The 22,479-nt window shown below is 46.1% G+C and overlaps 1 long non-coding RNA gene across 1 annotated transcript; it reads left to right on the top strand.

The window, feature by feature from the left end:
- The first annotated feature begins 5,188 nt into the window (after positions 1 to 5,188).
- LOC136188125 (uncharacterized) lies at positions 5,189 to 6,078 on the top strand. Its single transcript, XR_010670129.1, has 3 exons — positions 5,189 to 5,736; positions 5,775 to 5,949; positions 6,011 to 6,078. It is a non-coding gene; the product is annotated as an uncharacterized lncRNA (long non-coding RNA).
- Positions 6,079 to 22,479: the final 16,401 nt, after the last annotated feature.

The following is a 22,479-nucleotide window of genomic DNA, read 5'->3' as shown; positions in this document are numbered from 1 at the left end:
AATGCGTTCTGATTCCAGAAAATATGCGCTCGACAACACTTCTATGCTTCTCACATCGGCATTAATGGCTGCATCCTACGCGCTATCGTGGCGACCCGATACTCGGACGATTCCTCGAACAGACGCGTAACTTTCAAGAACATGAACAACGATCGAGTACGGCTTCAGCCACCCGAGTGTCAAATGGTGGATTTCGGCCAGAAAGAAGTTCCCATTTTTGCGTCGGCAACCGTGAAGGCGAGCGGCAAAACGGTACCGCTTGTCATATATGTGCAGAGGAATATGCGGATGCCGTGCCTGTTGGGTCTACACGGAATACTTGCATTAGAATTGATAAAAATGGACCCACACGTCAAAATCCGAAATGGAGGAAATTCGACGTCGACGGTCGAGGTGAGTTGGTTCGGGCAGACCGAATTCTTCCGAAGCACGCCAAACGGGCTTCAGTTCGAATGACTGAAGCGACCTCGAAACGGAAGCCAATGCTGTTCGACGAGCACAATGAAAAGCTTAGGAACGAGCTGGGGATCGAAATGGGAGGATAGCCTGCTTCCGGCCGAAAGAGAAGCACAGATCCTGATCCGAAATGGGTTGTCAAAGCCGGTGAACCTGGTGGAGGATGCTGCGATCGGCGACGCCGGCCCATGCGAGGTAATTTTGGGAAGATATAGATTACCAAGACAAAAGAGCACAAAAAGACCTTGACAAGGAATTACTGGAAATGCAAAGAAAACATAACGAAAAGGTCCAGCACCTCCAAAAGATTAAAAACAACAATGGTGTTCCTCTGTTGACATAATTTTCTTTATTTCTTATCTTAGTTCATATTGTTACTCCGTCCACGCGGAGTTTGCTGGCGGACAGCGACGAAGGTAGTAGTATCGCTCTCGTGCACTCGTCCTTAGGTCTCGTGGCTCTCGTGCTTCTCTTCGCTAGCGCACTTCCCTTGCAAGACCGCGTCTTTCAAAATAGAGCCGCCACTGACAACCTTGGCTTGCGACGTTCTACGGAACGACTTTCAGCTCTCAGACTTTCGTCTGAGGCAGTTAGATGCCATCCTGAGCATAGCGAGGGGGAAGACGTGGTAGTTCGTTTTGGAACCAATGGTGGAAAATCCCTTTGCTACCAGCTTCCACCTTGCTTACTTGGAAAGTCTTCCTGCGCTGTTATAGTTAGTCCTCTTAGCGCCCTGATGAAAGAACAGGTACAGACGCCAAGTGATGATCAACGACAGATACAACTTTGTCGAGCAGGTTTTCAAGCTGAAAAACCTTCAGATGTCCGCCGTAGCTTGCGTAAAAGTGTCAAGTTCAAGACGACATCAAAATCAAAACCACTACGTAGGTCACTCTCAATCCGCTCGAACACAATCATCGAAAACCTCTCAGGGTAAACGGCTGCGATTAATTTTGTTCACTTTTAAGCATCCACCATCGCGATATCATCCTCACGCGTGCGGAATATCTGCGGTCGCTCCAGCGCCCTCCGACCAGTTACATGCTCGATCAATCACTAGCTAATGTGTGCTGCATACATTGGGACATCGGTTCGGAGCAGTACCTTGCTGCTATCTGCTTTTCGTGAGACGCAGGAGACCCACCAAAACCGCGCGTGCGTCGCAGCTGCGGTGCGCTCTCCTTCTCTCTAATTTGTGAAAACGTTTCCCCTTTCATTTGTTGTGGAACTTCCGCGCACGACTCGTGGAAATCGCTATCATTTTACTCGCTGGCCAGAGGCACTTGTTACAACCGACCAGACCAGCAAGACTGTCGCAAAAATTCACTTCGACGAAGTTATTGCACGCCACGGGGTTCCACAGACGTTCCACTCCATCAAGGTTTGAGCTTTGAAAGTCGGATTATCCAACGTCTATGCCAACTGATGGGCGTTCAGAAAACCGGAACAACTCCTTATCACCCGCAAGGGGACGAACTCGTCAAAAGTTTCAATCGATCACTGATTGGTATAGTGCGTCGCTACTGCGCAGATCGACCCCCTCGACACCTGGAGGACTTTGTATTAGATTTTTCTGACAGCGACGACCAGTCATAGGCCTTGTAGTTAGCCTCGCGTAGCCAGGCCCTTCTCCCTGATCTTCCGTATAAACACGGGAGGGGAGAAGGGCCTGGTACTTCTAAGGTGCGAAAAGGTCCCCTTTGGGGCAGCAGTCAGTCATGTGCTTTTTTAAATAGTTGTCTTAACACCAAGGTAGTATCGCTCTCGTGCACTCGTCCTTAGGTCTCGTGGCTCTCGTGCTTCTCTTCGCTAGCGCACTTCCCTTGCAGGACCGCGTCTTTCAAAATAGAGCCGCCACTGACAACCTTGGCTTGCGACGTTCTACGGAGCGACTTTCAGCTCTCAGACTTTCGTCTGAGGCAGTTAGATACCATCCTGAGCATAGCGAGGGGGAAGACGTGGTAGTTCGTTTTGGAACCAATGGTGGAAAATCCCTTTGCTACCAGCTTCCACCTTGCTTACTTGGAAAGTCTTCCTGCGCTGTTATAGTTAGTCCTCTTAGCGCCCTGATGAGAGAACAGGTACAGACGCCAAGTGATGATCAACGACAGATACAACTTTGTCGAGCAGGTTTTCAAGCTGAAAAACCTTCAGATGTCCGCCGTAGTTGCGTTACCGTTGCACAAGCCAAGCTCTTAACCGCTGAAGACTTGTCGACTTTTTAATACTGTACGTTACTAGAATAATTGTGGTTTTTCTTTATAACGTTTCCATGCTCAGTTTATTTGTCCCTGAATGTGCGGTGCACCCATTCTGGCTTCAGACTATGAAGAACTTATCTAAGCGTCTCGTCCTAATAGCAATCGACGAATCTCACTGCGTTGCAGAATGGTAAGCAATAGTTTAGAATTCACTAGAATGCCTGTACACAATCATCTAATGGTACAGGGGTGATGACTTTAGAGTGGACTTTAAATTTCTTCGACGTCTTCGAGACGTCGCTGCATGCCCGTTTACGGCACTAACAGCAACTCCCAACAAAACGTACAAAGATTACAATAGAATTGGGCTGAAAAACCCAAATTTCGTCGTAACAACTATAAATTGTACATATGGTTTTTGAAGCAACGTCAAACGCACGAGGTTCATCACTCATTTTACGTGCCTAATGCTTACACTTTCTATTCTTATTCGCTAGGCATCTCTTCAACCTGTCATGGAATCCCTGATTTCATGAAAAAAGAAGACAATACGAGAAACATCGGTTTTTTGAATTAATGCACAAGCCCTATAGTCACGTTGCCGCTTGCCGCCTCGTTTTCGAGAACAGCTTTCACTGCAGCCAAGCTTTTAAGTAATGCCGTGACGGCGTTGCCGAGAGAGAGCCAGCGCGTATCAGAAGGCCTCTGCAGCCTAACGGTGGGCTTATTCATAACCTTCTGCATCTCCGACAGCTCAGCTGAATGAACTGTGCTGCGCGCAGGGGGGTCCGTCACGAGCGCACGCTAGTGACACACCCTTTTTAAAGTCCTTTTTCTTGCGTCGTTTCGGGCGATACCTACTCGTTACGAGATCGAATCTGAATAAAATACGAATAAGATTACTGACGTGCGTTTTCGCGACCTAAAACCTCACCCTTGTCGCGTTGCGCACGACCTACTTTTCGCGGCCTGCATCTCGGGCAGTAGTCCGATTCCAGTTCTGGAAGACACCGATTTCAACCGCCTACACAGTAGCCTTCTCTGACGCAGAGTGATGCGCTGTCTCTTGTCTTTCGTTTCTGAGTTGTTTGCTTTTTAACCCTGACGCGCTTCGTTTCGTTGACTGGAGCTATTGCCATCCTGTCGTCGTGCACAGTGCCTTCGATTAGATCGACTACATTATCCCCACGTTCGACGTTTTGCACGTTCGCATGCATAGGTCCAAGGAACTCGACTCACAGCCAAAGGTGAGAAAAGCTGCCTCCTCGACTGAAGAGAGTGGACGGTAGACGATGGCCGAGACTTCTCCTTTGGAGTCTGCCCAGTAAACGCTCTCATGGCGGCGGGAATCTCATATAGTTTATCTTTGTTAAGAACAACGTGATGAGTGTAAAGAGCGTCTTGAAATTTTCTCAGAAGCCCTGGAAATTCTGAACAGAATTGAAGTCTACGTCATAGCTAATTAGACAATTGCAAATCGGTCACCAGAAGATCGATGCTCTCTGCTATCCGACGTGACGCTGCCTGTAGCTGTTTGCGGGCGATTTTTAGTTCTTCTTTAACTGAGTCAAGCTCCGTATCAACGAGACTTGCGGTAGCAGCCGCTCTCGCCTAAACGGGATCAGTAGCAGTCAATCCTATATTATTAGAAAAGACTACCTGCAAAGTCGGTCGAATTTCAGCAACAACAGGGCGCTTAGGCGGTGGACGGTACAGCGGATGCTCGACAACTTCATTCCACTCGTCCATAATCGATCGATGATATCGGCACACGTGGGCGGCGACGCTATTCGATAGGTCATCGAGCACGCTAAATAGCCGGTCAGGACAAGGTCGAAGAGACTTTGCGCAGCTTTCTGAATCAAATATAAAAGCACAGCGTTGAAATTCGGCGCATCTCAATCGAGAGTGAGCAACGCAAAGCCGCACGCTATCGCGAAATCCTCTTTCTCTCGCGTCTCGACCCGTAAAAAGCGATGTATCTCCAAAGCAGCTAGGTTCGGCAGCTAGGCGAGTTTCCTTCTCGTGCGCGACGCTCAAATAGCACGGTAAGAGATCGCTCATCGCCTCGGCTCGGTCAAATCGCGCAGGAAAAGGTAGATATAGCCACGAGAGACGATCGATCGCCACGAGACGATCGAATCAGCCGGATCGGACAGCGTGAAAAACGCGCGAAAGTGTCCCTAAAACCGCGCGAAAGTGTCTCTAGATCGTTGCAATTTCTCTCAGTCAGTGTATAGGTGGGGTGGTCCAAAAGCTACATGTGAAATCAGCTGGGAATCTCGCCCATCTTCAAGTCCGAATTCCTTCAGTTAGTTCTATCTTAGTTATACAACCTCATTTTTCCTTGATGATTGATCAAGTTGGTCAATTGAGAAAATGTAAAATTAGTGCGTCTATTCTCTCTCATACTAAAATACGATGACAGTGATTGATGCCGCCTGGGAATGTTTGCATACGTTCCGGCCGTCAAATCGGTCCTCCATATAAAAACGGACAAGCTGAGACGTAGTTTGAGACCCGTATGAGACGTAATGTGAGACCAACTGAGATGTTAGTGAGACCAACTGAGACGGAATTTGAGACCGATTGAGATGGAATCTGAGACCGATTGAGACGGAATCTGAGACCGATGGAGACGTATTTGAGACCCTAATGAGACGTTAGCAAGACCCTAATGAGACGGGATCTGAGACCGATTGAGACGGAATTAGAGACCGATTGAGATGTAATCTGAGACCGATTGAGACGGAATCTGAGACCTACATAGACGGAATGTGAGACCCTAATGAGACGGAATGTGAGACACTAATGAGACGGAATGCGAGACGCACTGCACATTAGTTGTTCATTGCTCAAAGTTTAATCGACAAAATTATTCTGGGTGAACAAATAGTTACCACTACTTAGAATTAGCTAATCTCTTCCTCTTCTGCCGTTTTCCTTTCGTTTTGCAATCACTGCATAGAAACACTGTGGGCGCTGTTTTGTACCCGAAGCACTCCAAGTGGAATCATGAGTGAAAGCTGTCACAATCAAACATCGTCGATCCGTAGCACTCCGGAGGACGGCAAACGCAGTATACTTTTATCTCGGGTAACTTTTTTGCCCTTGTAGTTGTTCTTTGGAAAGGTGGTGAATTCTTTGAAACGGATGCATTTCGCCAAATGCCGTCTCATTTGTGCCTGACGGAATACCGCTGTTGCTACATCTCCTCCTGAAACAACTTCCACTAGGAACGCAATTGCAAAAAGTCCGCAGTCACTTCCGCCATTTTGCTGCTGTACTGGAGGTACAATGACGTCAATGTAGGTGTTATGTGTTCGATATATCGTTGCTATTTGGTTCTGAAGAGATGAGTCAAGGCTGCCACCAAACATGCTGTCATGTAGAAACACATTTCCTTTGTCATCGCTCGACGTAGACACCCAATGCATTCTTGACACATTCAGAATCTGCATATTGTTGCGAGAAACAGCACGAAACTGTAGATTTTCACCGAGAATTGTTTCTTGAAATCCGTCCAAATGAGGAAATTGCATTTGTAGTACATCGAGTGCCTCCTTCATCACGTCGTCTCGAAGCCACATCTTTGGTCGCTTGACGTACTCCGGTTCATCATGAATTGGTGACGTGATCATAATGGGTGAAATTGAGACGGAAGAGGGCGGTGAAGTCGCAGTAGCTGATGCAGGCAATTTCTTTGGTGTAGGAGGATTTGTCGGTTCATCGTTCCTCTTGGTTTCTGAAACCAGAGACAAACAGGCGGCATCCTGCAATAGTTAACAGAACGTTGTTGGTGTGTAAAGTAATCAAGACCTACGTACCACTTCTGAGTGCGTCATCGCTGCGTTTTCTGTAAATGAATGATCAGAAAAATGGATACCTTAAATATTTAATAATTAGTACCGTTGCACCACGTGACATAGGCTTTAACGATGTCACGCAAGACAATCGTCCAAGGCGACGTTCTCTTTGACGGTTCACGTCTATCCTGACTTGGGTTTTCATAAGGAATGTCTTTCGGCCACCATTCTGGTTTATTAGCGTCGTTGCCCCATCCGGGTTTTCAGCGGCCTTTCAAACACAAACTTATGTTAACAACTGGTGTAATCATCTTATATGTTATAAACGCTTTAACGTAATACCAGTCGTAATTTTCACCATTTTTGGTATAAGAGATTTCAGTTCGTGCAGTCCTTTTCTTTCGTAGTTTATGGCCGCTCGCCGTATACCCCGTATTTCATCGATGATTGGTTCGGTTTTTAATGCATCTGCAATTTTGTCATCACTGAATTTTAATGCTTTTTGGAAAATTGCGCCAATAGAGGCGTCTCCGTGAATTATTAGATCTGACGATTTTTGGAAAAATACAACCACTGCTAGTTGTCCGCTTGCCTAAACAGTGCCATGTCAGACTGGGACACTGCCTGCGGCAGCGAAAGCTCTAACGCAATTAGATCTAAGCTGACCTTACTGTATTCGTCAACGGCATCCTTCATCTTCCTTTCGAGTCGATTGATTTGATCCGATTTTGTCTCCGGCATTGTTTTAAGGCAAGAGAACACGTGTGCATGAACGCACGCGTAGTGTCCGTCCACGCGAACGAAACGACCCGTATGACACGTCATCAATTCACGTGTTCGACTTCACCTATGGCTTTTCGCAAGGATGGCGAGGACTTCGTCATTACAATGAGAGCACCGACAGGAAGTGACACCGTTGCTGTTTCTACACAGAAGGAAGTAGGTATTCGATCCTCGTAGCTCAATATAGTAACACTTTCTCTACAGAATAATTTGCAACGTTACCCAAAGGACAAAGTGGTGACAAATGCTACAGCTTTGAACCAGTCTTCATCATGGAATGACACGACGGCTGTTTCCAGTGTGTCTTTGCACTCGGGACCGACGCTGTCGAAAGTAACGACACTCACTAGATCGCCTAGCACACCGACACGCCTACACAATGCTGTGTCATTAACAATCGGCAAGAAGCGCGTTTCTTCTACGGCCTGGAGCTCCCTAAGCAGCAGATAGTGAGTTTGGAAGTTTACCTCTAGGCTCCCGTTGCTTCATGTCGTTATAAACGTTCACGATTATGCTGTAAGGATGGTTGTCGTGCGTCTGATGACACTCGTCCAAGATCAGTAAATCGATGCAAGTTGGAATGATCGTTTTACGATCTCCTTTTCCTTTTAGATGATTGACCAGTATTTGGGTCGTAAGAACGACGGCTTGGTTTTCGCTCATATACGCCCAGCTGTGCGCTTTTTTCACCAGTCTAGACTTGGTCTTAGGTACAGTGCACCCACGCATAAAGCGACCGTCTTTAAAGCGCACTAGCTCCCACCTCGTTAGTTGCGCGTCATCGCCAATGACATCAGTGGAACATTGGAATCCTCTATACCGTACCATTCCAATGATGTAGGGCAGGTAGGCCTTCGACGAAGTGTGTAAATAGTGGTCACGTGCAGTAGTCTGAGTTGCTAGTAGCAGGGATATAATAGAAGAGGGATACCGTGTTTCCTCGATTACAGCGCCATGCTCAATTACCATGCTCCATTAGAATGCCATGTAAGCGGACGATCCAAAAAATAAAACGCCAATACAATGCCACCGTTCTGCGCGTGCGCGTAATCCCCGTTCCTATGGAGGAGACCGACACGGAGACCACCACACGTGCGCGTGCAAAACGGCGAAATTACGCTCTCGAGCTAAAGGTTTCAGCGATAGAGGAGGCGAAGAAGTCCTCGAAGAAGAGATCGGCAGAGAAATTCCGTGTTCCTCGCACATGCATCCGACAGTGGTGCGCACAGGAAACTGCCATTCGTGAAGGGCTGGCAAGCAGTTTGCGAGCAGCGAAACGTAGTCGCTTGAGTGGAGGGGGGCGTCACGTCGCAATGACGGACTTGGAGCATCTTTACTAGTCGTACGAGGTTGAATACGTACAAAAGAAGGTACCACTCTCCCGCTCCCGAATTATCTTAAAAGCGAAGGAGATCTACGCCAATATGGCCGCATCGGATGAGGATACAGCGGAAGATTTCAATTTTTACAAAGGCTGGTTGGACAAATTCCTTCGACGTCACGGAATTGTTCAACGACGGACGACGTCAGTCTGTCAGCGTCTTCCAGCCGATTATCAAGAAAAATTACTTCGGGAAAGTATGGCAGTAATATGATCTATGGCTGCGACGAAACAGCAGTTTGGATAGATCTGCCGCGGCGCACCACACTAGCTCCACGCGGATCACGTGATGTTTCAGTTAAAATCTTGGGATACCTGGTCTAAACCACTGCTTCTGTCTTGATGTTGGTAACGCTGGGTGAGCACATTTTGGAAAGGCCTTTCCGTGGCGAACATGCACGTCGTGAATGTGATTGCTCAAAGAAAGCCATTTGCATTTTAGTATGTGCTCCTCGCCCCAAGGAGTAGAAAGCGCTGTCCAGTAGAGATGATTGATGATGCTCATCGCAAAATCAAAAACAACTCACAAACTCAGAAATCGTTTTTTTCTGACGAATGGGTGAAGCGATTCAGTTCGCTTTTCTGCTAACATGCTTGCGTGAAATGTCTTTTTTTAATTACGGGTACCAAAACCCCAAAAGTAAAAAGAATTTAAATTTTTGAGGATTAGCGCGCGAGAGTCATTTTGAAAGTTTACCGGTATGCTGGTTGGCACTGTACGTACGTTATAAAATAGAGCTTATGCACAACGTCACAGAGCAACGTTTTCTGTATGTTATTAGTTAATCTAAATTTTCATAACAGTAATTTGCGATTAATGCGATCGTTCCCTTGGGAGAATTTTTCTCCAATTAAGTCCTTCCCGTTTTCGCGATTTTTCTATCTCAGCGTACCCTCTAGTTCAGATTTTTTAGCTGATGCGTAGGGAAAGGGTAGATCTAACTTTTCATATTAGGGATTTCCAAAATTCTGCTTCATTTTTGAGATTCGAACGCCAAAAAAATTGCTAATTAAGGCCTAGCGCGAGTACCAGTTTTAGAAAGAAAAATGTTTCAATTCTTGGTATTACGAGGGTCTATTTCAACTTTGTGAATAACAATTACTTTGTTAGTAAATACTGTAATGCGTTCTATGCGAGATGTAAAAAGAATTTCTGGGCGTTTTTGCCTTTTTCGAGATACGTACCGACTTTTGGCGTCACTCCTTTGTGACGTCATTGCACGTGAATTAAGGGCTCCTTTCTATTGGCTAAGAAACTAACTACGTTCTATGATTCTGCGACTCACCCCAAAAAATAGTTCAAACTTTCCTGAATGTGGCGATGCGCTCAAAAGCCTTGTACGCGAAATTTACAGCGATATAGCGAGATTTAGATTTTGGAAGTTTATGCTGATTGGCACTGTACCTGAACAGCTCGTTCCGCTATATGAGTACGGTTGCAGTGCCTTCTTCTCAAGAGCGGTTGCGAACGTTTCTTCGCGACAGCGGTGTCAATTGTACCAGAAGAAGGCCGATCTCTTCAAGAAAGCTCTTCAGATCTTTGGCAGTCCGTTCTCGATGCGAAGATGAAAAGCTCCGTGCCAGATTGGAGAGTGCATACCGCATGCTTCACTAAGTGTTGAAAACTGTTTTTGTCGTCCTTGCGGTATCGATCTTCACCCTGTCTATCTATGTGCCTGAATGCCGCATGTTCTAAAACGAAGCATTTTCGAGAACAACATTATAAAACGTTCCTGACGTAGCAGCAAGAAAAGAATGCCTAATCTGCGTTTGAAGCTTGATTAATGACCTCAGCAAGGTCCACCTTTGCCTTCTTCCTGACAGGAATTGCTTCAAAGAGTACCAAACTTTAAACAAGTTATAGGAACAACTTTGCGTGCGATTTTTGTTGTTGGTTTCTAATGATTCTGTGTCGTTGGAGCAGTCATTGCGTTCATTTAAGTTCACTTCCGGTTGGCGTCCTCGAATAAAAGTTTGCTAAATGACAGATAAGCTTCTGAAATCAAGTAATGAAAAATTTGATAAAGAAGAAAGCAATCCTCAATATTACCGTAAATCGTTTCAAATTTTTATTCCAAATTTTTAATTTTTTTATTTTTAGGCGTTGCCATGGCGACTGAAACGTTCTCAGAATATTCTTTGTTTAGTTCAAAATCGAATGGACAAAGGCTGCTAGGGAGTTCTAGCTTTCCTGCTAAGCTATTTCGAATTTCGCGCGTGTCATGCGCATTTCCTGTTACCGGAAACGAAAAAATTTGGAAGCGAAAGGGTTAAACTTACGGTAAATTTATGTCTTCGACGATTTCTACAGCTTTGGAAAAGATTGATCGCTCCGTACTCGGGGAGGGCCTGTTCAAACTAGCATTGTTGCTTGGCTCACTGTCTGTTTATCAAAAGCACGGGGTGCTTGATGTCATTTTGAGGAAGGGCGGGACGCAGCCTCAAAAATGCTCTAATGAAATACCCATTGAGTCTGCTAATCGCAAACTCGCCCATAATTAAACGCCTTTTTGACAACACGCGAACGAGACCCACAGAAATTTCTGTGCGATCAATTGCTCGGAACAATGAATTGTCCGCAACGATAATTTTGGCGGCTCGACGGTATCTCCACCGTTGCTGAAATCCATGCAGCAATGCCAGTTAGCGTCAAATTTTGCAAATGACAAATCCGTGCTTCTTTTTTTTCATTCCCGTTGTCTCTCACAAAATTTTTCACGACACCAGACAGAATTATGACGACGATTAGAATTAATATTTCCTGATTTCTTTGGAATATTCCCAGCTCAGCAAAAAATTGGTAAACCAGAAAAAGAGCAAGCTCTAAACCATGCAGAAAATTACTGACAAAACAAACAGATCTCTGCATGTCGGTAAAATGAAACAAACCTTTGTCAGATTATCCCTCTTCGGTAAGTGCACTGAAAATTTCACCCACTGCTGATAAGATTTCATTTGACTCCTCTTCCATTTCCGGCGATTCCTTTGACTCCACTTTCTCAACGGCTTCCTTCACCATTTGTTTCAGCTCATCTTTAGATTTTAGAGCTATACTGATGTCAGAAATTTGCCCTCAATGAAGTGGTGAAGGAACGACTGCCGTCGTGGCGGCTGCTGTACTGGAGGGCGCACAGCCGACGCTAATATGGGTTGCCCATGCAGTTTCACCGTGAAGTGACGAAACTTTCGCCAACAGAGCGCCTGGCTACTTTCGTTCTTCGTGTATTGTAGATTTAGTTTCCTATCATCTGAATAAACATCTACATCAAAGTCAACTCTATCAAGCTGAAGCAGATACAAAAGAGATTGCCTAAAGAAAAACGGCATTGGAGAATAAGATATGAGTTTTGTAAAAAATTTAAACCGAAGAGTAAGAAAACATAAAGCGCTCGCGGAAAGCAAGCAATCACAAGGAACACGGCCGAGAAGTGCCGCGACTCGAAAATCGAAACGAAAGGTGCTCGAAGCTCAAAAAACAGCGAAGTGATAGGCATTAGGACACTGACCACAATCTAATCAAGAGAAACGCCAAAGTTAATAGATCCAAAGAAAAAACGCTCTTCGAAAAAACCTGAATCTGTTAGCGCGCGCTCGTGAAAAACTCCCCCTGCTTGCGTGCCTATATAGCGTATAGCGTGCGCTGCTAAACGATGATCTTATCAAATAAGTCTCCCTCTAAGGCTCTGAAATAAGCGAACTTTTTTGTGCCAAATGCTCGGCAGCTGAGTGAGCTGTTTTGCCGCCACTGAGAAGTGTTGCTGCAATTCCGGAGGAAGCCACTGCAAGAGCTATGTCGCCTTGCGATGGTATTTTGTCAAGAAAAGATTAAGCAGATATGTTTTCCCTGTTCCTCCTGGCGCATGGAGGAAAATGATTGTATTGTCAGAACCTCGTGCGACGTAGGCAAGTAATTCTTGGTAAATTTGTCTTTGGTCTGACGTTAGAGAACCTTCGTTTGATCGCTCTTGTAACTGGGGAGTGTTATAGGAGTATTCGGTAGCGATTTCTCGGGGAAGAGGTCGTCTTGTTCGGTAGAGCGATCGGGGCTGGGTAACTGGTAGTCACTCAGGGTTTTCGTCCGGGAAAAGATAGCAATTTTTCCTCAATTGCAAGTAAGGCTTGATTGAAAATCGCATCGGTGAGCGGTAGTGTGTCGTTGTTTGCGCGTCTGCGAAGCGTTCGGAAGAAAATCTTGGGCCATTGCTTCTTTGTGTTGCTCCCAAAGACGAAGAGGATCGGAAATTTCGCACATGTGAAGCATGATGGCAAACATGTCGCGAATTTTGTACGGACGATCGGTGACCGTTGCTGTGAGTGCAAGATGCCAATGCTGATCATCGGCCGAAAGTCCGCGTTCGCGGCACGCTTCCGCGTACGTATTAAAAACACTGTTTGTAAGTCAGCAAACGACGTCGGTCTTCGAACGTGGAGCAAGACAAGTCGCAAAAGATAGCATTCGGTGTTCCTGGAATGAACCGTGTATATGCGGCCAAGAGTTGTTGACTGTCTATTGTCGGGATTTTGCGGCAGAATGGCACCTTGCTTTCGCCTTTGCCACTTTTTGTTCACCCATCTGTAGTATCGAGGAACATCGATGCAGCCGCCGCTGTGGTGGCCGCGCCGATCCGAAAGCTATGCCCTGTATACTTGCCAGCATCAATTCCGGCGCTGGAAAGGGCCTGCTGCATGTGTTGCACCAGGGCGTTATTTTGCAACGGGCGCCCGTTGGCGAACACGAAGAATGGTCCAGGGCGCAGCGTTCGCTCCACGAGGTAGCCCAGTAGCGCGGCGACAGGGCACAGGTCCTCTCCCGTGCTGAAGACAACGCAACTTCCGGAGTACGCTTTCATGTCATTCGGACTCACAAGTACTGTAATCTTGTTTTATTTGTGAAACGCTTCCATTAGAAACATCATTTCTCCGACACCTGACTACACTCACCTCTAACTTTTATATATTTTCTTGCATTACAGTAATAGTCATTAGGCAAACAGACGTAAAGTCCACTGCTTGAAAGTTTAGTGGTATATCAATTGTGATTTTGAAGGCACGAGCTTTTCTGTAGCGAAACACTGTGTACAAAACTATTATTTGTACTGTATCGAAGAATTTGTTCTTCCGGAAAGAATATGTCTGTTTGGAGGACGTCCTTTTATTGTAACGTCGTCTACTAGCGACTTTAAGTCTACAATACAACGTTGGGAGTTTATGATATCATAATCACGTGATATACGTGATTGTTTCTCGGTATCTGATTGGCTTGGCACAGTAAACCGATTTAGTTGCCTCGCGCACCGATTTCACCGACGTGTCCGCGTCCTCCGTTCGCGCTGTTCGCTCTGTTTCGTTTGCCGTGATTTCGAATTCCTCTTCGTTTTCTGTTGCTACTCTTATTGGCTTGGCACGGTGAGCCGATGTAGTTGCCTCGCGCACCGATCTCACCGATTTGATTGACAGTTTTTGCAGCCGTCTATTGTTGTTTCGCTGCCCGCTGTGATGCGTTTGCGGCGATTTCGAATTCCTCTTCGTTTCCTTTTGCGAATCGACGGTGAGTTTGCGCCGCTGCTGCGCGCAAAGGTTTTGTTGAACTTTTCATCGATAGAGTTGTCATTGCCTGTTTTTGTTTTTCGCTGTATTGCGAATCCCTTCTGATGTGAGTCGATTTATGGGTGAACCGTGCGACAGCGACTCATAGTCGCTGTATCTGTATTATTTTTTATCAGATCTGTGGCTTGACATTCCGTATGTCGGAACAGTCCTCTTTTCTTGGAGAGAATACTAACAATAGACTTGAAAGCATCAATCAGAAGATTAAAAGTGTTGTATCAACGCACTCCAACATGGGCAGTTTTTTCGATCAACAGCTGTCTTTTCTCTCCACCATTCGCAATGAGCGCGATCACACTGCACTAATGGCCATCGCCAAACGACGAGTTGTAACCAAAAGTCCTGTTGAAAAAGGCTACGCGCAACATTTGACACCGTTTGAATTCGACCGCGTCGTTCAGCAACTGAGAGAGTATAAAAAGGTACACAGGCAAATGCGTTACTTTTCAAGTAGGCTTTCAACCAGTTTTCCTATTAAACGTGCAGCGTCTGGGAGCATTTTTGTCTGGAGGATGTTTTTGTAGCCGTCCGCGTTCAACCTTCCATCAATACGATGCAAAGATCCAACTCCGGAAGACGCCATGCAGCCCCACACCATCACGCTAATTGAATACTGCACGGTGGGAACAGTGCAGCAACTGGCATTCTCTTCTCCTGCGCGACGCCAGACGAAGGTTTTGCCATCGCTCCCAATGAAATTTTCGATTCGTCGCTGAACAGCACTCTCTTCCACTGGTCAAGAGTCCAACCTCTGTGAGACGCTGCCCAGCCGCGTCGGAGGCCCCGATGCCTCGCCGTCAGCTGCGGTTTTTTTCGCGGTCGACGAGCTCGAATTCCTTTCTCCGAGAGCCGACGAGAGACTGTCCATTTGGAAACAGCTTTGCCCGTTGTAGCAGACAACTGAGAGCCGAGCTGCCTCGCCGACTGCCTTCGATCGCGCAACGCAGCAACTCGAAGAAATCGGTTCTCTCGACTCGTTGTCTTTCGCGGCCTCCCGGACCGCTGACTTGCCTCGAAAACGCCCTCATCTAATTTTTTAATCCAGTTTCTCACGGCTCCGCGAGAACGATTAATTTCGGCCGCGATTTCAGATGGATTTTTTCCGCATTTGCGAAGGCCTTCAATAAGGCCAATTTCTCGGCTTGTCAGTTGTCGATTTCGGGGCATTCTGTTCAAAGAAAGACAAAGATTATTTTGAATGGTGACAACAAAACGAAAGCACCTTTAATATCCTTTCAGCTGAATAATGTTCAGATAGAAATGATGAATTTTAGCAGGAGAACGCGGCGTTAAAAGATCCCGTGTTTTAATTACGTCATAACAAAAGTAGCAAAAAACCCCCAAATAATTAGCGTAATAAACTGAAACCGATAAAATAATTTGGTTTTCAAAACGAAAAGATGAATCAAAAACGTTATCTCATGAGAGAAACAGATGTTTTGAAAAACAAAACATTGTGACTGAACAATTACACAAGAATAGTTTTTCTATGACGTCACAAGTTTTATTGACTAATTATCATTGTACGCTACGGTTGTTGATCGAGATGTTTCGCGCTTGAAATTCTTCGCGAAGACGCGAAGACGTTGCTGAAGCGCATTTTAGAGGCATCCGTTGCGAGATCGGTCCAACAGCTGCAATCATTAATCCTCAGCTGTGCTTAGACAGCGCAAAAAGTTTTGATTAATCATCAAAAAGATAGCAGATGTTATTTCGTCTTTTGAAAAACTTCGTATGACGCGTCTGCAATCAATGTAAAGCAATTTGGTGGCGGCTTTATCTCTGCAATGGAATGGAGTTCTGGCAAGTAGCTATCCTCTGGCACTAGCTTTACCTGTCTCCCGCAGGGTGGTAAACCTTCCAAAGTAAAAAACCCTTCGAGTGCAGTGTGTACTCTCAGACAAAAGGGATAGTAGCGCGCGTCGCCATCGCTAGAATCTCGGCTATAGCGAAAGTTAGGAGGCGCAGGCAAGAATAAGAGCTGTCTCTGTCACTTCTCCTACTCCTTCGACGTGTGCTTGACGCAAAACATGCTTTGGAAAAGGAAGGCTGGCGAAGCTAATAGCAATATTGTGCAAGCTGTCACGCCGACCATAATAACTTACACGTACAGGGCGTGCTTGAAGTCCTTAGGGCTACTAAAAGTACCTTTAGCGAAGCAAGAAATTTTGTAAATTTCTCGTAAAGATCGCTGTTCGAAACGATTCAGAAACCCGCGGAAAAGGCAAATATGTACCGGACAATCGTCACTATGACAGCATCATTCATGGAGACACGAAAACGGTTCGGTGATAGGGGAGTTTCCTATCCCTCCTTCTCCTCTATCTATGTCATAATCGTGTGATTGATCCCGTTCCCACAAAGTCGTCGAAGAAAAACGTTATGCGGAAGTGGTTAACTGAGCATGGCATTGCCTGGGAAAGATCCGACGTGAAAAGCCATTTATTAATGAAGAAAATCAAAGAGTCCAACCCCAGAAAAGCCTATGCTACAGATGCAATTGCAGAGACCAATAGACGCGTTGTATTGAGAACACCAGTCGCACACTGCGAGCTCAACCCGATAGAACTCGTATGGTCAAAGGTAAAAGGATATCTAAGAGTAAATAACACAACGTTAGCTTGCAGACTTGGAATCACTTGTACCTGCAGCTTTTCATTCGGTCTCGCAAGAGATGTGGAGACATTTTTGCACACACGCTATCAAAGAAAAAGAAAAATTTTGGGAAAAGATGGCCTACTTGAAGACGCAATAGATGAATTCTTGATAGAACTTAATGTCGATGATAATGATGAAGAGGACGAAATTAGTGATGACGAAGAACTTGATCATGAAGACCGATTCTTAATGTCTGCTGATAATGAAGAGTAAACTAAAGATAGAAATTAAACATTTAAGGACGTACAGTTGATAATGAGATAATTGGGCACGCCCATAAAGGGCGTGCCAAACCGCAAAACCCTTTGATGCGCTGGTGCTTCATATGGCACGCTACGTATGTCTTTTTCTGTATACGGGCGTTTAATTTTGATACCGGAAACTTAGCGCTTTCGAACGACGAAAAGACGTACTACATGGAAGTTTCGCGGCCAAAGATATACGCGTTTTTCGAAGTATGAACTGAGCGTGGACAGAGGGTAGGTATATAGCGTGCATATATGTGTGTAGTATGTGAAGTAATGCATAGCGTGCTGTCCTTAGACTATAGAGTCTCACACCACAGGGGCAGGACGGACTTCCAAACGCGCATGCTCTAAGAACAATCGAGTATTGGCCAATAGCAGCCGATCCATGTTACAACTCGCGTTCGACGACGCCCCTTTGAAAGAAAGGGGCGTCGGCTAATGTGAGTTCGAGCGGGCTAAGCTCGAACTCCCACGAAATGAACACTTCTATGCATTAGCTTTCATATAGGCTTCACGCGTTTTTTTCGAGGGTACGCGTTTTGAGAAAAACGGGTTCGAAAATTATCGGTACGCGATCTTCAGCTGTCGAACTGAGAAACGCTAGAAATAAATGAAAACATAGACGGAAGATCAGGGCCCGGGTTGGAGAGATATTCTGTTACAGCACTCAGTATTCCTTTGGCATCGGCGCGGACGTATTGCGACATGTCTAGCAGCTTGAGGCAGCGCTCTTCAAGGGAAGCTGTGTCAACGTTGAGATAGTGAGCAACAATTGCAAGCTGCTTCACCGTTGACAGGTCCGTTGATTCGTCAATTACAATTGAATAGTAAGGCGATTCGGCTACCGCTTTTACAACACTCATTTCCAGACTTCGGCTTGTTGCAGCAAGCATTTCTTGCATACTCTGTTCTGAAGCATAGGTTTTGTTTCTTGCCTTGGTGAGACGCTGAAGAGATTCGTTCCATGCAGAGCTGGCGAAGAGACTGTCGTGCGCGCAATTTCATTTTTCGCCAGCCAATACAGGCATTTGAAAGCGTCGCACATTCCCTCGCCATCTATGGTTAACTGCTGCCGCTGGTCGACGTAATCATCAATGCGACGCCTTTTGCTCCGCCACAGATTGTTGAAATTTCTTGTTGGCTTCTGAATGAAAAACACTTTTCTCGTGTCGCTGCAACACGTCGGGTCGATTGCCAACGTAAGCTGACGATATAAACGTGGAGGAGCCGCCGCATGCTCTTGTCTTTGACGCAGGCTTGAACTCGGCGCAGCGCGAGCAAAATATTCCGTCTTCTCTGACATCAATCTAAGGGAACTTATCTCTCCACTTTCCTAATCCGAAGCATCGCCACGATTCCACTTCTCCGCGACTTCTCCATCGACTGCCACTGCTAGACGACGAAGATTCTCTGGCACTGCTCTCGCTAGAAGCTCTAGGGGTAGACGGTGACACAATGCCACCAAACAGTGACGTCTGAACTTCTTTTCGGCGCATATTGTACACGGATTTTGTCGAGGTAAGGATTCTGTTGAGGTAAAGTGCGCTACGATAAACTGCGATCAGAAACTTACGCTCTGCAGCAACAGGCTAACAGCAAACGTCAGTAACGCTTACAACGAACTCGAACTGTTGGACATGGCCACCTTACAGTAGTACAGTCTACACTATACTTCTGTAGGCGAATTAGGACCAATTATCGAAGCTAAGATAAAAAAGAGTATGGTGGGCAGAGAAGTCTGTTAACCCTTTTGCTTTAAAAAATGGTTAATAAGATGCAACTCCAATGAAAATTCTCAAGACAAAAGTTGTAAAGCAAATCATTCAGTATAAGAAAACAATGCATGTTGCTGAAGTCATGTATTGAATAGTAAAAAATTGTTATCATCCACGCCCACATTCTAACATTTTTCCGGGGATACGCCTCCAGACCCCACCCGCTACAAAAATCCTGGCGAGAACGCTCTGCCATGTATTTTCCATATTGGGTATCCCAGGTGATGGGACGAAGGAGAGCCAGTAGTCGTCGATCAGCGCAAACTCGGTATCGGGCATGGGATACTCGAGCACTCGAAGTAGCACGCGACGCGGTATGAGACAAGCGCAGCCGTGGAGAAAGTGTACCTGAAAGGAACAATACGGGATACAAATCCCGAAAAACTCTTCCTACCTGCACGTTGTCCCGTAGCCTCGTACCAAGGCCCTTTCTCCTGTTGCGAATCCCGGATGGACTCGCGGGGAAAGGGCCTGGTTCCCACTGTATGCGCATGCGCAAGAAATTACCGTCTTCCCGGTAATCTGGATCTAAAGCGTTTTTTAAATAAAGGGCAGTAGAACGTTACAGTAGAACCCCGATTATCCGAACCCCTTGGGGCAGTGGGGGGTGTTCGGATAATCGAAACGTTCGGATAATCGAAATAGGAGTTATTTACAAAAAAACGGGTGAAATTTTAGGTTTTTAAATAGCGTAGGTGTTTGACTAAGAGAAGAAATAGAGCCAGGGTGCGCTGAACGCAGTTGTGACGCTTCTACATAAGCTGGTAACACAAATCTTTTTCTTTCGACGCGCCCAATTTGGGTCATATGACTTAGAAATTTGAGATTCGGATACATGTAATCGAAAGTTTGGATAATCGGAGTTCTATTGTATTATGAAAGCCTCGAAACAGCTTTTGGACGTTTTGCGGATACGCCACGCGCTTTCCTTACTGAGATCGCAACGTCACATTTTAGAGCGATTTGCACGGTTTCTCGATAAGCGATTTGGTATCTTACAGTTGCTGTCGATTATCCATTCCCATAGTCGTCTTTTTGCCTCATATCGGTTGTCCAAAAAACTTGCTCAAGAGACAAACGAACGCCATTTCATTCGATGGTCGCATCGATAGCGCACGCGCCGCTCTCTAAACCATCAGCCGGATGGCCCAGCAGGGCGGACAAACACTGCGCATGCACAAGTTGCTAGGGACGATTGTATGGGTTTCTTCGTCGTTTTCCCGCTGATCGTCTGATGCGCTGAAGAATGACGCATTTTTTGAAGCAGCTTTGGCTTTGCTACAACAGCTCCCAGGCGTTGCCGGTTTTCCACTCAAAATTTGCCACCAAATAGTGAAACAAGTAAGCTTCTTTGTTTTTTAGTTATTGTCTAACGCATTGTAATCCTACCGCAGAACTGAGTCCAGCGTTTGAAGGCTGTCTGATTCGAAGCAGCCGGGCTCGAAGTGGTGGCTGCAGATCTCGCTGTATGTCTTCGGACCCGCCCACCGGTCAAGCGTTCTTCGAACTTGATCGATCCACTTTTGACGTAGTCCGACGTCTTTTGGAAAGAAGTAGAGCGTGAAATCGTCTTTCGTAGTGCTGTTACAACCAGCAGCGATGCAGCGGCGAACCAACTGGGCCCGAGAAGACGAAATACGTGGCAACAAAGAAGTGAGGCGAACGCCCATCAAAGAAATGCAAACAAAAAAATTTTCACCACTTCAGTTTCCCTTTAATTAGGAAGCAACTGTTCTAGGCCGAATGTTTACTTCAATCATCTGAAATATGAAATAATGTGGGTAACGTTAGATAGAAGCCTTAGTCTCACGACCTCTTCAAACGACGACAACGTGGCCTCTCTCCTTTTCGAAGCCTTTCTCTCCTTCGGTGCGGTGGCACTTTTAGCCGTTCGTTTTTCCTCAATGCCCTTTGACTTATAGTGCTCCTTCAATGCATCGAGTGCGGCCAATTGAAAACGATCTTCATCTAAAGCGTAGTACGAATGAAGCACAGTGATGTGAGACTGCTTTTTTGACTGTCCATTGACATGGCTTGCCTAATTGACAAGGCAACGTCTCATCGCCAAATTCCTCATCCGAATTATGAGTAACACTCTCACGAAGCAGTCGTCTTCCTCGTTTTGACACCATAAAAGAAACAGTACAAGAGAACGTGACGGTACCAGGGGCATTGTGCACTACCGCGCGCTACCGACACGCCCATTTTTAAAAGCCGTTTTTCAGGCATAATAAGAATCGTACAGACATTTTTGCGTATCGCTACTATGCATTTGTGGACACAAAAGCATCGTATGAATTTGAGGGCGATAGCTCTTATCGTATTCAACTTTGGCGCTCCCTCTTATTTCCGCTTCTGTCGTTTCGGCCGATTGACTAAAGCGACCAAACAACCGCTCATTTTGGTCGCTAAAGGTGTAGAAAACCTGCCTATTTTGAGGCGCCGTCCTCGCCCTATAGTTACGCTGCCATAGTAGATAAATCTGAAAACGTCGTCCTAAGAGAGCGCATTTGCGTTTTTTTCTAGCAGACTAATGAGAAAATCAACCATATTCCTCTCGATTTGCTATTGTATGCGTCCGGCTCCAAGCAGCGCCGCATTCAGACGAATTTCCGCGTCGAGCTGGTACGAAGTCGTAACTACCCCATCATCTGTCTGAAGAAGTGCACACGCTGCAGATGCTAACAGATTGGCATATAAGATGTCTAAAAACTCGTATAGCTCAAAATCTGCAATGTCTGCTTCATTGCAGACGAGTGGGGCACCGGCTGACCCCAGAACTGCTCAAAACTGCGCTAGAGTGAGCGGCTTAAAATTGGACCCGACCTCTAACAATAAAATGCGTCTTTATAGCGGCTAAAAGAGATAGGCTACTCGAGCACTCGCGGCAGACTCGGCCTCGCGACAAATGTGGCAAAACAAACTCGCGCTGGGTCAAACGTGCCTTCGTATAATAACAAGATAACTAACAGTTTTGTAATAAACGAGATCCTCGCCTACTCGAGTCAGAACCAAGACTGATCTATATTTCCTTTCACGCCCATTCTACCCTCCCTATTTAAGTCCCGTATCTTACTTTACCACACCACTGCATACTCTAGGGGGTTCTCAAATCTCAAATGTCGTTTCGACTAACAATGAAATCGGCACCAAGGATTGGATTCGTTGCTATATCCGCAACACGAAAACAATGTCGGGTAGTCCAAGAACCGAATGCGACCGGAAGCTCGACCACACCAGCAACAGGCACCGTGTGACCGCTCGCCATCGCGGGGCGCTCGGTGAAAGGCAACACAGGGAATGACGCGAAAGACGGCGGAACGATGGAAATCGCTGCTCCGGTGTCAATGAGACAACGGAACGACACGCCGTTCAGTGTCGCAGCGACTTGAAAAATAGAGTCGGAGGATAACGGGGACGCCTGGAGGGCGGCGACGTAATGAATTATGGGCGTATGTTCGCGCGAATGCGCAGAGACACACTGTGCGGAATTTTCATGTTTCCCCCCAAACTTCGGACAATTAATACGAATATGGCCAAACTGTCCGCAATCCCAACAGCGAC

This window comes from Oscarella lobularis, chromosome 6 (genome assembly GCF_947507565.1).
Source record: "Oscarella lobularis chromosome 6, ooOscLobu1.1, whole genome shotgun sequence".
NCBI lineage: Eukaryota > Metazoa > Porifera > Homoscleromorpha > Homosclerophorida > Oscarellidae > Oscarella > Oscarella lobularis.
This window is presented reverse-complemented; position numbering and strand designations above follow the sequence as displayed.